At 29.0% G+C, this 14,860-nt stretch overlaps 1 pseudogene; it reads left to right on the top strand.

Moving 5' to 3' along the window:
• The first annotated feature begins 7,792 nt into the window (after positions 1-7,792).
• Positions 7,793-8,434, top strand: LOC122849266 (annotated as a pseudogene).
• The last annotated feature ends 6,426 nt before the right edge of the window (positions 8,435-14,860 follow it).

Genomic DNA, 14,860 nt, shown 5'->3' on the forward strand with positions numbered 1-14,860 from the left:
GAAGGTCAAGATTGTGATCATAGAAAATTTTTGATATTTTGTTGTGGTAGACATGATTTTTTGTTCATCAAGTGGGAGAAACGAGATTTAACTACCGTGCCTATAGATTATCGACACAAAGCTAACCCTAACCCTCCAATTTCTCGGGAAATTATTTTAAAATATGATTGATCAGATAAATATATTATGTCTTCTGATCATTTTATTAAATCAATATCACACTTTTTTATAAAAAAAAAAACAGATTTTTTAGATGTATACTTTTCTTTTAAACTTCAAAATCATTTTCAGAATTTGCGCTTCTCTTGAAATTCTTATAAAACCTTACCGCACTCTGACAAACATTATAAAACCAAAATCAGATCAAAGCATTATGGCTGCCAAGTCCAGAGCAATTTACAACCTTATAAAATAAAAATTGAGCAATAATAGTAGAATGGTGTGAAAGAACCTTTATTTATATCATATACAGTATTCAATATCGCATCGTTGGTGCTACAGTATTCAATATCGCAGCGATGGTGCGCGCGCCATATGCCGTTGGGATATGGGCGCGAATCCTGCTCATCAGGTGTGCTAATGTACTAATATACAACATACTCATGCTTGCTGATAAACGTAACCTTTTATTTATACATCTTTTTGTCTTTATCGTGCCTTTGTTTCTTGTGCCTTTTGTAATATATTATTTGATTGATGTGAAAAATATTCTGTCTTCTGATCATCTTATAAATTAATTGAAACTTTTTAATTAAAATAAAAACAGATTTTTAAGATGTATACTTTTTTTTAAAACTTTAAAATCATTTTCAGAAATTGCGTTTTTCTTGAAGATTATTTAAAACCTTACTGCACTCTGACAAACATTATAAAACCAAATCAGAGAAAGCAATATGGTTTCCAAATCCAGAGCAATTTGACAACATCATAAAAATAAAATTGTGCAAGGTAATAGTAGATGGTGTGGGAAACCTTTATATTTACTTCAGTATCCAATATCGCATCGATGGCGCGAATTAAATAATGATACTTTAAGCTATGTTCCCAAGTCACATGTTATTGTTTATTTCTCTTTCCATCAAGTTTAATGAGTTTTTTTTTTTACATCATATGTAAACAAAAATATAAAATATTTTTATTTACGAAAGGATTTATTTTTGAATTTTTAAATCATCTGCCAGAAGCATCGGTCTATAGAGCAAGAAAGCTAACATATTTAGATGGTGTGAAAAAACCTTTGTATATGTCAGTATAGTATTCAATATCGCATCGATGGTGCGCGCGCCATATGTTGTTGGGATATAGGCGCGAATCTCAGGATAGCTATTCTCGACATAATTATCCCTTCAGTTATCCCCGGCGACAGGGATAACTTTTTTGTGGAAATTCACCTTAATTTATGGCTTTATTTGTATCTTTTTCAATGGTTTCCATCAAACGACTATATCGCTTTCGAGCGTTTTCATGTTATCCCCGATACAGGGGATAATTATGTCGAGAATAGCTATCCAGGGGTGCGTTCCGTGGCTATCCAGTCCGTACGAACTTCAAAATGGCGACGAAAAAAATGAAAATTCTAATAATGTTAAAAGTTACTATGATACATCACTATAGCCAAAGAGAAGGCCAGAGATTTATAAAAACTTAAAATATTAAGTATTACTATTTTTTTCAGGTTTAAGTTGACAGAGTTTCTATTTAATTATTTCAAATCTGTCGAATAAATTGGCTAACGTCAAGTTTGATCAGATGATTTTCAAATGAAAAAAATCAGGTCTACCACAACAAAGGATCAAAATATTTCCAAACTCCGCCATTTTGAAGTTCGTACGGACTGGATAGCCACGGAACGCACCCCAGGTCTGTAAAGTTAGCACATACATTATAGCACATGCCAGTCATGCTAATTATGGTAATATATACAACATACACATGTTTGCTGATGAACGTAACCTGTTGTTTATATAGCTTTCCGTTTTTATTGTGCTTTTGGGAATATATATATATATATATATATTATTATGTTCCTTATATAAAAAGGACAGTTGTCATCGATCTTCCTAAGATTTGATTGGTTATTTGGTTCTCTTTGTCATTCTCATGTCATTTGTCATTCTGTCTTTGTCGGTTGTTAATGAAATAAATAAACAAATTTTCTTTCTCAGTCACTCACATTTTTATCGATCACCATTATTGAATTTTAGAATCAATCGTTATTTTAATAGCTGTACGATAAATAGCCGTTTTTTCGATAATTCAACTTGATTTTTAACCACTTTGCGCATGCATGGGAATTTTTTTCGTATTTTTTCCGTAATCGTGAGGAAATTTCCTATAAGAAACAAAAAAAATAACCTGTTGTTTGGGATATGATCTTGCCTGATTTTAGTAATTTTCACATGGAAAAAAAAAATTTTTATAATGAACCCATCGTTATCCCATGATGAAATTTGGAAATTAAGCTAATCTTGTGCTCTACTATTTACAGTAAAAAAATCAGAATTTTAAAAAATGGCGAAATCGTAGTTTACTCTTGTGAAGGAGGTGTTTTTTGATTCTGGCTCGGCGGTTAATGATGGTAAAAATAAAAAAAAAATCAGAGGTACATCTGAGTCGATGACTAACTCAAAAAAAATATTTGTTTTCGAATCTGGGAGGGTGAGGGAAAAAACCCTGTGAGTTGACATGGAATGCCCCATATATACATATATACATGTCTCTTTAAGTAAAAAAACTGATTATTTCAGTATAACTATTGATAAATATATGACTGTTATAATTTATTGATGGAACTGGTCATGTTGATATGATTAATGGCATAGGTGTTTATTTTTATAATTTCTTCTTTCACATCTTATAAATAATTCACGAAAATGAGTAATGTCACACTTTGTTTAGAAGTTGTGGTGAATTATGTAATGAAAAGAAATTGAAACAAATAAAATGAGGATTCGAAACTTTAAAGGTAATAATATGTTGGTGTTGTCTTGATATTAGTCATGATCTCACTAAAATTTCATTGGAAAATATTTATTAGTCTTACATGTATCTAAGCTAGGCAATTTTTTTGAAGAAGTTCTTTGATCAGGCTGGCCTTAATAAAGAGAAGTTAAGGTTTTCTTCATCAATTCTTGATCAGGCTGGCCTTATTAAGGATAAGTTAAGGTTTTCTCGATCAATTCTTGATCAGGCTGGCCTTATTAAGGATGAGTTAAGGGTTCCTTGATCCAATCTTGATCGAGTTATCCTTAATCAAGCATCTTGATCAAATATTGATCAAATTTCGATCAGGCTTCCAGTGTTAAGGGAACATTGATCAATTTTCAATCAAGACTTGAAGTCAAATCGGGCTAGCCTGACCAGATTTCCACTCGGGATCATATTTATAAAAAAGAATTTTTTTTAAAAAAATACTTAAGAACATAATAATTCGCTCTGTGTGAATGAATGATTAATTAATCAAAAATATACATACCCCTGAAAACGGAATAGTAAAATGGAAAATGTTTGAAGTAAGCACAAAAATGTTATAAAGAAATGGATTTTTTTTCGACAAAGGTTGCCGGAAATTTCATTGTTTTATAAATTATATGTTATTCGTGAAAATATAATGTCGAAATTTTTTTGAAAATTAATAATAAACATAAATGAAAAATAATTGAAAAAGAAGATTTTAGAATAGGCGCATGATTTTTCAGATCTTTAGTTTATGATTTGACAAATGGCTCAAGAAAAACGAAATATTAGCCATTTTTTGAATTTATTTTATCTACAAGTCGTGGTAAATATAAAACTGCATAAAATAAAGAGTTATACTTAATCATTTCATGAAATTGTTTGGAGATTTTTATTGAGGGTGAGTTTGAAGTCTCAGATTCATAGTTTCACAAAAATTCTATTTAGAAATATATGTTTTATGTACATGACTTGAAGCAGGAAACGTCGTATTTCGTGTACAAGTTATAGCAAATATAAAAAAGAGTCAAAATTGATTTTAAAATTTTTTAGGATAGAAGTACTGCACGGACAAAAATGAAAAGTAAAATTTATCATAAAAAAATTGTATAATTAATATTTTACAGAGGAAAAGAAGAATCTAAGGACAAAATCAAATGAAAATTACCTATTAATAAAATGAAAAAACGGAGACGTGTTTTTATATTTTTTTAATATGAATTTTACAATTTAAAAAAATAAAACACAAGCTTAACCATATTAATTTATAAAATTTACATTTTTTTTCCTGTAGTTTTTTCATGAGGTGTTTTTGAATATAGGAATCATGATTTCGGGAAAATTCTATTTAGAAATATTTTATTATGAACATGAGTAATTTTGAAATGAATGTTTAATTAATTAATTGGGAATTGCATCACAGAAATAAAAGAATCGAAAATAAAGTGATCGAGACTTTGATGAATAAAGTATTATGGGTAAATTATGAGAAGGGTTTTTTAAAAGACATGAGAAAACATAATTATAGTTTGCTGTTTTTGTAACTGAATGATTAAGTTATCAAAAATACTCAGCCATGAAAAACTGAATAGTGAAATAAAAAATATTCGAACTAAACATCCACAAAAATGTCATAAAGAAATGAGTTTTGCTTCAACAGTGGCTGTACGAATTTGTTTAAACTCTATCTTTTTTAAAAATTGTCTTCTATTCGTGTGAACAGAGTGTTGTTTTTTTTTTTTAAATTATTACTAAATAACAATGAAAATAATTGAAACATAAATGTGAATTACTATTTTTACAAAATAGCTCAATGAATAATGACATCAAGAGAAAGTATGATTGTGATAATATTTTTTAAAAAACTATCTTCTCATTTTTATAAGAAAAACAGGCGCGCGAAGCGCGCCCAGTGATCTCGTATTATATAAAAAATATTCATAATTATATATTTATTTGGTTTAAATTTGGATATTAATTGTGAAGGTAATTAATATTATAATAATACAATAAATAAATAAAATCAATATAGATTGATGCATATAGTAATTAGGCATTGTGTGCAATTGTGTGATATTTTGGTGACAATTCATTTTCATTTACAAATGAAAAACAATAGAAGAAAAGAATGAAATTAAATGTAACCAGTGCAATAAAATTTTTAGTGAAAAAAGTAGTCTTTATGCTTATACAAGTTGAATTCATAAAATTGAGCTGGTTAAGGTACAACTAGGGCAAAATGAGAGACATCTGGCGGATGTTTGCTAAAAACATTATAAATTCATGAGTGCGAAAAGGACGAAAGATTAGAAAGAGAATACTGTTTCTCACTTCCACTCAAGTATTTACACAAAGACAAAAATTTATTATCCTCTCTTAATTAAAATTAAATATTAAAACCTATACTAAATTTGGGTGATGATTTTTCGTCTTTTTTTCTAGTTTTATCCTTTAGTTTTTGGTAAATATGGCATTTTTTTTTCAAGTATTTCGATGGGGTATTATGAAAAGCCGAACATCATTTTCCATAAGAGCCTATGTTTAACCTCAAAAAAAAGGACCATCTTTAACAGTTAATTAATCAAAAAAACATCTTATAACAAAAAAACTGATTAAAGAAAAAGGTGTATCGTTATTTCAATTATCTACTCTATAAAATTCGTGAAATCGTCATTATTTTTAATTTTCCCTAGTTGTACCTTAAGACAATAACTGAAAACGAAACTTGTGTATACTGTGATGAAAAATATGCAAATAAAACTAACTTGTATTATCACTATTCACATTTTCATCAAGTCTCAGATTATCAAACTATGAATTTAGTTGGCAGTCCTAGAAGTTCTTTCTGAATGGTCGTCCTAGGACGGAAATGGAAGTTTAAGAATTTAGTTACTTTTTTGGTGATTTTTATAACTGCCATTTTTGCAAGCGGAAATTTTAGCTTGTCGTGAGTTCGCACCCTAAAATTGATGTCAAGTATTGGTTATTTGATTGTAGAAAACCTTAAATTTTCCAAAAAAAAATTTAAATCTTTTAATACCAAATAAAAATAACACATTCATTTTACAAGAACTTATTGATCAATCACTATCATTGTGGCACAAAGGGGTTTAATACATGTGTCAATTGTTTTAGATCAACGAAAATTCTAAGAAAGATTGAGGTCCTCAAAATTAATGATATCATTGTTTTAGACCAATAAATTTAAATGGTCAAGTAAAAATGATAATTGCTTAATCAAAGGAATACCCACTTCTAAAATTCACATTTGTGGTTCTACCAAGACGGCTAGAAAGAAGGAAAGTCAACTCCGTACATTGGAAATGGGACAAAATATGTCCTGTACCTCGAGCTTCTCAAATTTGCCAATTTGGCGCTGATTGGGTTCTACGTATAAAGTTAGTTATTTCGTCAGTTATTTCCGCAAGAATACTAGCTGGATAAAAATTGATAATTTGTTCGTTGCTAGCAAAAACATATACTTTTTAATATTATCGTTTTTTCTATCGAATGATTAAAGAACTTTACAAAAAGATGTGATATCTAAACAAAAAAAGAAACACAGTTTTTTTTACAAAAAGGAGCGTCAAGTATTCGAAATCCCCACTAATTATGTGATTATAGTAATTTTATTTTATATTGATATTTATTAATTTTTAAGATACAAAAAGATATAATACCAAGATAAGTCAAGAAGGAAATATTAAACGCATATAATTAAGTCTTAATCTTTGACAAAATTTTATACTCGACCCCGCCCGGTTCTTCCCAAATAAAATTTAAAAACTTTCACACCAATGCAGATCTACTGAAATTTAGTAGTCGTTCTACATAAATGTATGCGCAGTCACAACCTCGCGACTTTATTATAGTAGTTTCATATACAAGAGACAAGAATAGAGCGTGACAAGTGTGATTTTTTTGAAAATCTATGAAAAGTATTTGAATTATATTAAATTAATGTCTTAGAGCTCAAACGCACAACAAGCTAACTTTTGCTTGTAAACATGGCTGACGTAATTCTGAGTGATCTAAGCATGCGCAACACGTAAAATTACTAGAAAAACCACGATGGCTGGGGACATATTACTAGTTTTATGGGAATTAGGACGGCCTTGTTTACAAGTTCGACACAACCCAACTCGTTGCGCGTGCTCGGTGCGCTTTACAAGCAAACGTTAGCTTGTCGTGAGCATGGAGTTTTATAAGGAGGGTAATCTCTCGAATTTCACTGAAGCTCACAGAATGGAGCAAGTCAGTACACATTATCGCCAGTGACGGCGCTAGTCTCATCAAGATCCGAAGTCACATGGTGTTTTTGTTTACATTTTTTTTTTTTTTGTGTGGCTCAGTTAGAGGAATACCTTTATGTTATAAACAAATAATACAACTCAATAATACATTATTTATTTAACACTTAAAATTGGAGCAATACATTATAATTAAAAAAAAACACCAGGGACAAGCAGTGTCTAAGAAAAAGATGAAACTAAGGAATTAATATTGCTTATCACATAGTTTCTTTGGACACATCAATTCCTTAGCTTCATCTTTTTCTTAACTACTGTTTTCCTTTGGTATTTATGTTAAATAAATAATTTTTTATTAAAAAGATTATTCCAAATGAATTTTATTTCAATTACATGTGATACCAAAGTTGACATAAAAAATAATAATAGTCTAATTGAAGTTTTTAAAAAAAATATAAAAAATAAACAACTTATTGAGGATGAATATCAGATGCGTGTTGTACAAAATTTACAAAATGTTTATGATGGCATTAATGCATAAAAACCAAAAAGACCAAGTTTTTTAAATAAATTACTTGGAAAAGAAAAAAATACATTTTTATTTATTTATGCTAGATGTACATGGAAAAATTCATCAAGTTAAAAAAACAATAAAACATGATTGTAGTAGTACAAAACTTTAACCATTTGATCCAATACCACCAGTTGCTGATATGATTATTGAAAAATTATGGTTATCATGTTTTGATAAATTTCAGGCAAGACAAAATTGAATTTATAAAAATCCATATGATGAATTAAAAACATTAAATTTAATATTTGATAATCATATGTAACTGATGTTGCTGATGCAATGATATTAAAACGATTATTTACTGAATTATTTAATCGTGGAATTATTGCAATAATAAACATGTTGATACAAGTAATAGAGCTCCTGATGATTTATTCAAGAGTGGATTACAAAGAGGAAATTTTATTCCATTTATACAAGTGTTAAAAGATTATTGTTCAGTTGTATCACTTGATTCAGGAATTAATTATAGATTAAAAATTGGACAAGGTAAAAATCGTTGTTATTTTATCAAAGGACAAGACCCAGATGATTCAGTTGGAAAATGGAAATAATGCTTCTATTAGACCAAAAGTTGAGGAATTGATGTGACCAAAGAAATTATGTGGTAAGCAGCATTGATCCTTAGCTCCATTTTTTCCTTGGTCACTGCTTGCCCTTGGTATTTTTTTTATTAAAATATATTGCTATAATTTTATTTGTTTACTAAATAAAAAAAATACCAAAGACAAGCAGTGGACAAGGAAAAAATGGAAACTAAAACTACTGCTCATCCAATAATTTTTCTGGCTGCATTAATTCCTTTGCTCGATTATTTCTTGGGTCACTGCTTGTCCTTAGAATTTTTCTCATTTCTTTAACAAATAAAATTGAATTAATACATTATAATAAATTAAAATACTAAGAACAAGCAGTGGCCAAAGAAAAAATGGAGCTAAGGGATTGATGTTACTCACCACATAATTCTTTTGGCTGCATTAATTTCTCAGCTTCATCTTTTCCTTAGCCTCCTGCTTGTCTTTGGTATTTTTTTTTATTAAAATACCAGCAGCAACATCAGTTACATAAATGTTTTTAATTCATTATGGATTTTTATAAATTCAATTTTGTCTTGTCTGAAATTTATCAAAACATAATCGCCATAATTTTTCAATAATCATATCAACAACTGGTGGTATTGGATCAAATGGTTAAATTTTTGTACTACTACAATCACGTTTTATTGTTTTTTTAACTTGATGATTTTACTATGTCTTAAATCTAGTATAAATAAATAAAAATGTACACATTACTTTTTCTCAATCTGTAAACAATGATATTTATTAATAATTTATTTATATTATTATTAAAATAATTGTAATAAATTACCTCATACTTTGGTGGTTTTTTTTGTATTTTTTTCTTTTCCAACTAATTCATTTAAAAAACTTGGTCTTTTTAGTTTTTATGCATTAATGCTATCATAAACATTTTGTAAATTTTGTACAACACGCATTTGATATTCATCCTCAATAAGTTGTCTATTTTTTATATTTTTTTTAAAAACTTCAATTCGACTATTATTATTTTTTAAGTCAACATTTGCATCACATGTAATTGAAATGACATTTATTTGGAATGATCTTTTTAATAAAAAATTATCTATTTAACATTCAATTTTCCTTAGCCATTACTTACCCTTGGTATTTTTTTTTATTAAAATGTATTGCTTTAATTTTATTTGTTAAATAAATAATGTATTATTGAGTTGAATTATTTTTTTACAGAAAAGAATACTCTAACTGAGCCACACAAAAAAAAAAAAAATGTAAACAAAAACGCCATGTGACTTTGGATCTTCTCGTTACTAGCGTCATCACTGGCAAAAAAATGTACTGACTTGCTCCATTCCGTGAGCTTCAACAGCTCTGAACAGCTCCCTATGCTAATACACAGTGTGACGTCACCACTGAAATATAATAAAACTGGAAGGTGAACTCCTATGCTTAGCCAATGCACGGAGTGTCGCCAGAGATAGCAATATATTGGTTGGCTTTCCCTCTCACTCACGCATGCGCACATTAAATCTTGTACAGTCAACGTCAAAACAAACAAGTACTACACGGTATAAAAGTTACATTATATTTCAGTAGTCTCAACCAATTATAGTTGACGTGACTGTACCGACAAGGACAACAGGCCAACCATTGAGTTTCTCTCTCGGCGACACAAAGTTCGGCTTCCAGTTTTATTATATTTCAGTGGACGTCACAGATTACCCTCCTTATACACCTCCATGGCCCCAATAAATATTGTTTATTTCAAGGGATGATATAGATAGGCACCTGTATTGAGATTTTGTGCCTTTGTAGTTCTTCAAACAACCGTACGTCGCTAGCGCCATAAGTGAGACGGAACTGAGCCGAGACGACCATCGAACACAGCTAGATTTTATATACAAAAGCTTCACAAGCGCCGCCAGTGGAGGAAAAAAGCCCTAAATTGTAATGCCCTGTGAATTGGACTGCAGCACCCGCAGTCTGATTCACAGGGCAAATTTTTTTACAATTTAGGGCTTTTTTTTGCCGCTGATGGCGCTTGTAAATTTTTTTTTATATAGATTTCACATAGAAAATAGAGTGGGTATAAGCACTTATACCCACTCTAATAGAAAAGCTTCACAAACGCCACCATCGGAAAAAAAACGCCCTAATGAGAACATCCTCTGAATACGGGTGCTGGGCATTACAATTTAGGGCTTTTTGTATCCGATGGCAGCGCTTGAAGAACTTCTTGTCAAACCTCTATGCTGAATGTAATTCATGACTAGAGAGCTCATTTTTTCTGTGTTACGTTGGAGTTCACATCGATCATATGTATATGATTATGAGTTATGACATATGTATGCTATTGTGAATAATTGGAGCGATCAGAGCCATACTGACTCAAGCTCGAAAATAAAATTCGGAAGAAATGATAAAATAGTATAAGATAAAGCAATATTAATATGAACTTCGAAAAAAACCTGTTTTGGTAACCTATCATTATTAATATATTTATTAATTTTCTTTTGTAGAAAGACAATTTATCATTTGTTTCATCGCATTATTTTGAGAATTGTAAGTTCCCTAAAATAATTTGAATAAAGAGGTGTGTTCGTTCACTATTTACACCGAGCGTATGCACGGAGCGTATGCAAGGAAGCGCTAGAGTTTTGCGGTCATTTGAAGAAACTTTAGTAACTAAAATTTACTAAAACATTCGTTATTTTCAGTCATTGTGTTTATTTTGTTAATTTAATAATTTTTTCTCAGACGCAAGAACAAATTACCAATTAATAATAACGAAAGAGAGCGAAAGAACTGGAAAAAAACGAATAGAAATAAATAAATAGTAAATTTTGGTTACTAAAGTTTTTTTAAATGACCGCAAACACTACTTACTTCATATATATCACCTATAAATGAACATACATCTAATCATCTAACGTATCAAATGGATTGGATACTTTACTAATCATATTATTTCTTTCCTGACGGAACGCTACAAGGCTTGTTTTGTCCAAAAATATATGGCTTATTCAAGCCTTGTAGACGTGGCTTGAACGATACTTGTATACAAGGTTTGAACAAGTCTTGTACAAAGCTGTGTTAACAGACTGAATCGCTGAGATCGATTACAATACTCGTTCAAGCCTTGTACGAGCGTGGTTACAAGGCTTGTACAATGTATGTACAACGATAGTTTTTGATTTGGTTCATCGCTCCCGTGTATTCTGGGGGACGTTCCAAAAATCACTCGGAAACCCGGACCGGCGCAGTAGATGAAAAAATATAGAGATAAAATAAACTTAAAAGTAACTAGAGGTTACTGTAGATATTGTAAGCAACAAAAACAGCCATATTGCATATGCCATTTACTTTTGTTACTTATTACAGTTGTGAAAAGTATTTTTTATAATTATTATTAATAATTAAACAATAATAATTTATTGTTTTGTGCCTATAAAAATACATCTAAACAAAAAAAGAAACACAGTTTTTTTTACAAAAAGGAGCGTCAAGTATTCGAAATCCCCACTAATTATGTGATTATAGTAATTTTATTTTATATTGATATTTATTAATTTTTAAGATACAAAAAGATATAATACCAAAATAAGTCAAGAAGGAAATATTAAACGCATATAATTAAGTCTTAATCTTTGACAAAATTTTATACTTGACCCCGCCCGGTTCTTCCCAAATAAAATTTAAAGCCTACACACGTCTCGACAACAGAGTTAATGGTTTTTTCCAATTATCCCTTATTATAAATATGTACCCTTTACATTTTATCTAGGCTTAGGACTGGCAGCGTACAATCTTGTTAACTTTCCGGCATGTTTAAAAAAATATATACATATATATATATACATATATATACTTTTTTCGTCAATCAACAACCCTAGCGAAAATGCCGATAGTCGGATTGTGCACTGATCTCATACAAAAACGACACAAAACCGACACACGACTATAAGAATTTCTAAGTCACAAAAATAAATAGTAAGAAGCATTTAAAAAATAAAATATTATGTCTAAAAATTTCTAAATAATATTTTTATAATTTGAGACACAATTTGTGAGACAGAATTTTTTTTAAATAATTTTTTTATTGAAAAAACTCAATTCTGTTTATGTATTAAAAGTGAGGTTAGCTGTCATAATCATCTGTACACGACTGTGAGATTTTACAATTCCGACACAATTCCGACACACGACTGTGAGAATTGTAAATCCGACACAAATCCGACAGACGTACGACAGTTCATTTTTATTTTGTATTTAATATAAAAAAAGAGCATTTTATTAATAAAAATTTTTGTTCAATATTAAAGTTATAATATTTTAATAATTTTAGGCATATTAGATTTTTTTTTTTTTGAATAAATTTTCATAAAAAAAGTAATTGGAATCGTCTGTGAGAATTTGCGATTTGCAAAAATTTTTGTTTAATAATAAAATTATAATCTTTTAATAATTATAGGCAAATTAGATTTTTTTAAAATTATTTTATTAGAAAATTATCATTTATTGTTTTTTTTTTCAAAACTAATACATTTAATCAGTTTCCCACGTATTTGGTATTTTTGTAACTCGAATGTAATTTGTAATGAAACCATGTATTTGGTTTCCCATGTTTCCAATTATTTTTTTTGTCAAAATTTATTAAAAAAAAAAAAAAAACTAATATGCCTAAAATTATTAAAATATTATAACTTTAATATTGAACAAAAATTTTTATTAATAAAATGCTTTTTTTTCATATTAAATACAAAATATAAAAATATACTGTCGTACGTCTGTCGGAATTGTGTCGGATTTACAATTCTCACAGTCGTGTGTCGGAATTGTGTCGGAATTATGTGAGAATTGCAAATTCTCACAGACGATCCCATTTATTTATTTTGTCAAAATTTATTCAAAAAAAAAAATCTAATATGCCTAAAATTGTTAAAATATTATAACTTTAATATTGAACAAAAATTTTTTAATAATAAAATGCTCTTTTTTTATAATAAATACAAAATAAAAATATACTGTCGTACATCTGTCGGATTCGTGTCGGAATTGTGTCGGATTTACAATTATTCTCACAGTCGTGTGTCGGAATTGTGTCGGAATTGTGTGAGAATTGTAAAATCTCACAGTCGTGTACAGATGATTCTGACAGCTAACCTCGCTTATAATACATAAACAGAATTAAATTTTTTCAATAAAAAAATTATTTAAAAAAAATTCTAATGTGTCTTACATTATAAGAATATTATTTAGAAATTTTTAGACATGATATTTTATTTTTTAAATGCTTTTTATTATTTATTTTTGTGACTTAGAAATTCTTATAGTCGTGTGTCGGTTTTGTGTCGTTTTTGTATGAGATCAGTGCACAAACCGACTGTCGGATTGGTGTCGGATCGGTGTCGCCATTTTCGCTAGGGAATTCAATAATGAATGCGTATGACACAATATGACACGAGCGCCGAATATATATTTTACAGTGTAAAAGGTGGTGTCCACTATGCAATTTTCCCAGATATCACCAAAAATTATAGTTGAATTCAGTTACAATGCTAATAAGCTAAGGGTATAAACTCACGATAAGCCTAATTTCGGTTGTAAAGCGCACTAGCATGTGTAACAAGTTAGAGCTTTAACTCACGACCATGGAGGTGTATAAGGAGGGTAATCTGTGACGTCACACTGTGTATTAGCATAGGGAGCTGTTGAAGCTCACGGAATGGAGCAAGTCAGTACATTTTTTTGCCAGTGATGACGCTATTAGTAACGAGAAGATCCAAAGTCACATGGTGTTTTTGTTTACATTTTTTTTTTTTTTGTGTGGCTCAGTTAGAGTATTCTTTTCTGTAAAAAAATAATTCAACTCAATAATACATTATTTATTTAACAAATAAAATTAAAGCAATACATTTTAATAAAAAAAAATACCAAGGGTAAGTAATGGCTAAGGAAAATTGAATGTTAAATAGATAATTTTTTATTAAAAAGATCATTCCAAATAAATGTCATTTCAATTACATGTGATGCAAATGTTGACTTAAAAAATAATAATAGTCGAATTGAAGTTTTTAAAAAAAATATAAAAAATAGACAACTTATTGAGGATGAATATCAAATGCGTGTTGTACAAAATTTACAAAATGTTTATGATAGCATTAATGCATAAAAACTAAAAAGACCAAGTTTTTTAAATGAATTAGTTGGAAAAGAAAAAAATACAAAAAAAACCACCAAAGTATGAGGTAATTTATTACAATTATTTTAATAATAATATAAATAAATTATTAATAAATATCATTGTTTACAGATTGAGAAAAAGTAATGTGTACATTTTTATTTATTTATACTAGATTTAAGACATAGTAAAATCATCAAGTTAAAAAAACAATAAAACGTGATTGTAGTAGTACAAAAATTTAACCATTTGATCCAATACCACCAGTTGTTGATATGATTATTGAAAAATTATGGCGATTATGTTTTGATAAATTTCAGACAAGACAAAATTGAATTTATAAAAATCCATAATGAATTAAAAA

This window comes from Aphidius gifuensis, linkage group LG2 (assembly GCF_014905175.1).
Source record: "Aphidius gifuensis isolate YNYX2018 linkage group LG2, ASM1490517v1, whole genome shotgun sequence".
Taxonomy (NCBI): Eukaryota; Metazoa; Arthropoda; class Insecta; order Hymenoptera; family Braconidae; genus Aphidius; species Aphidius gifuensis.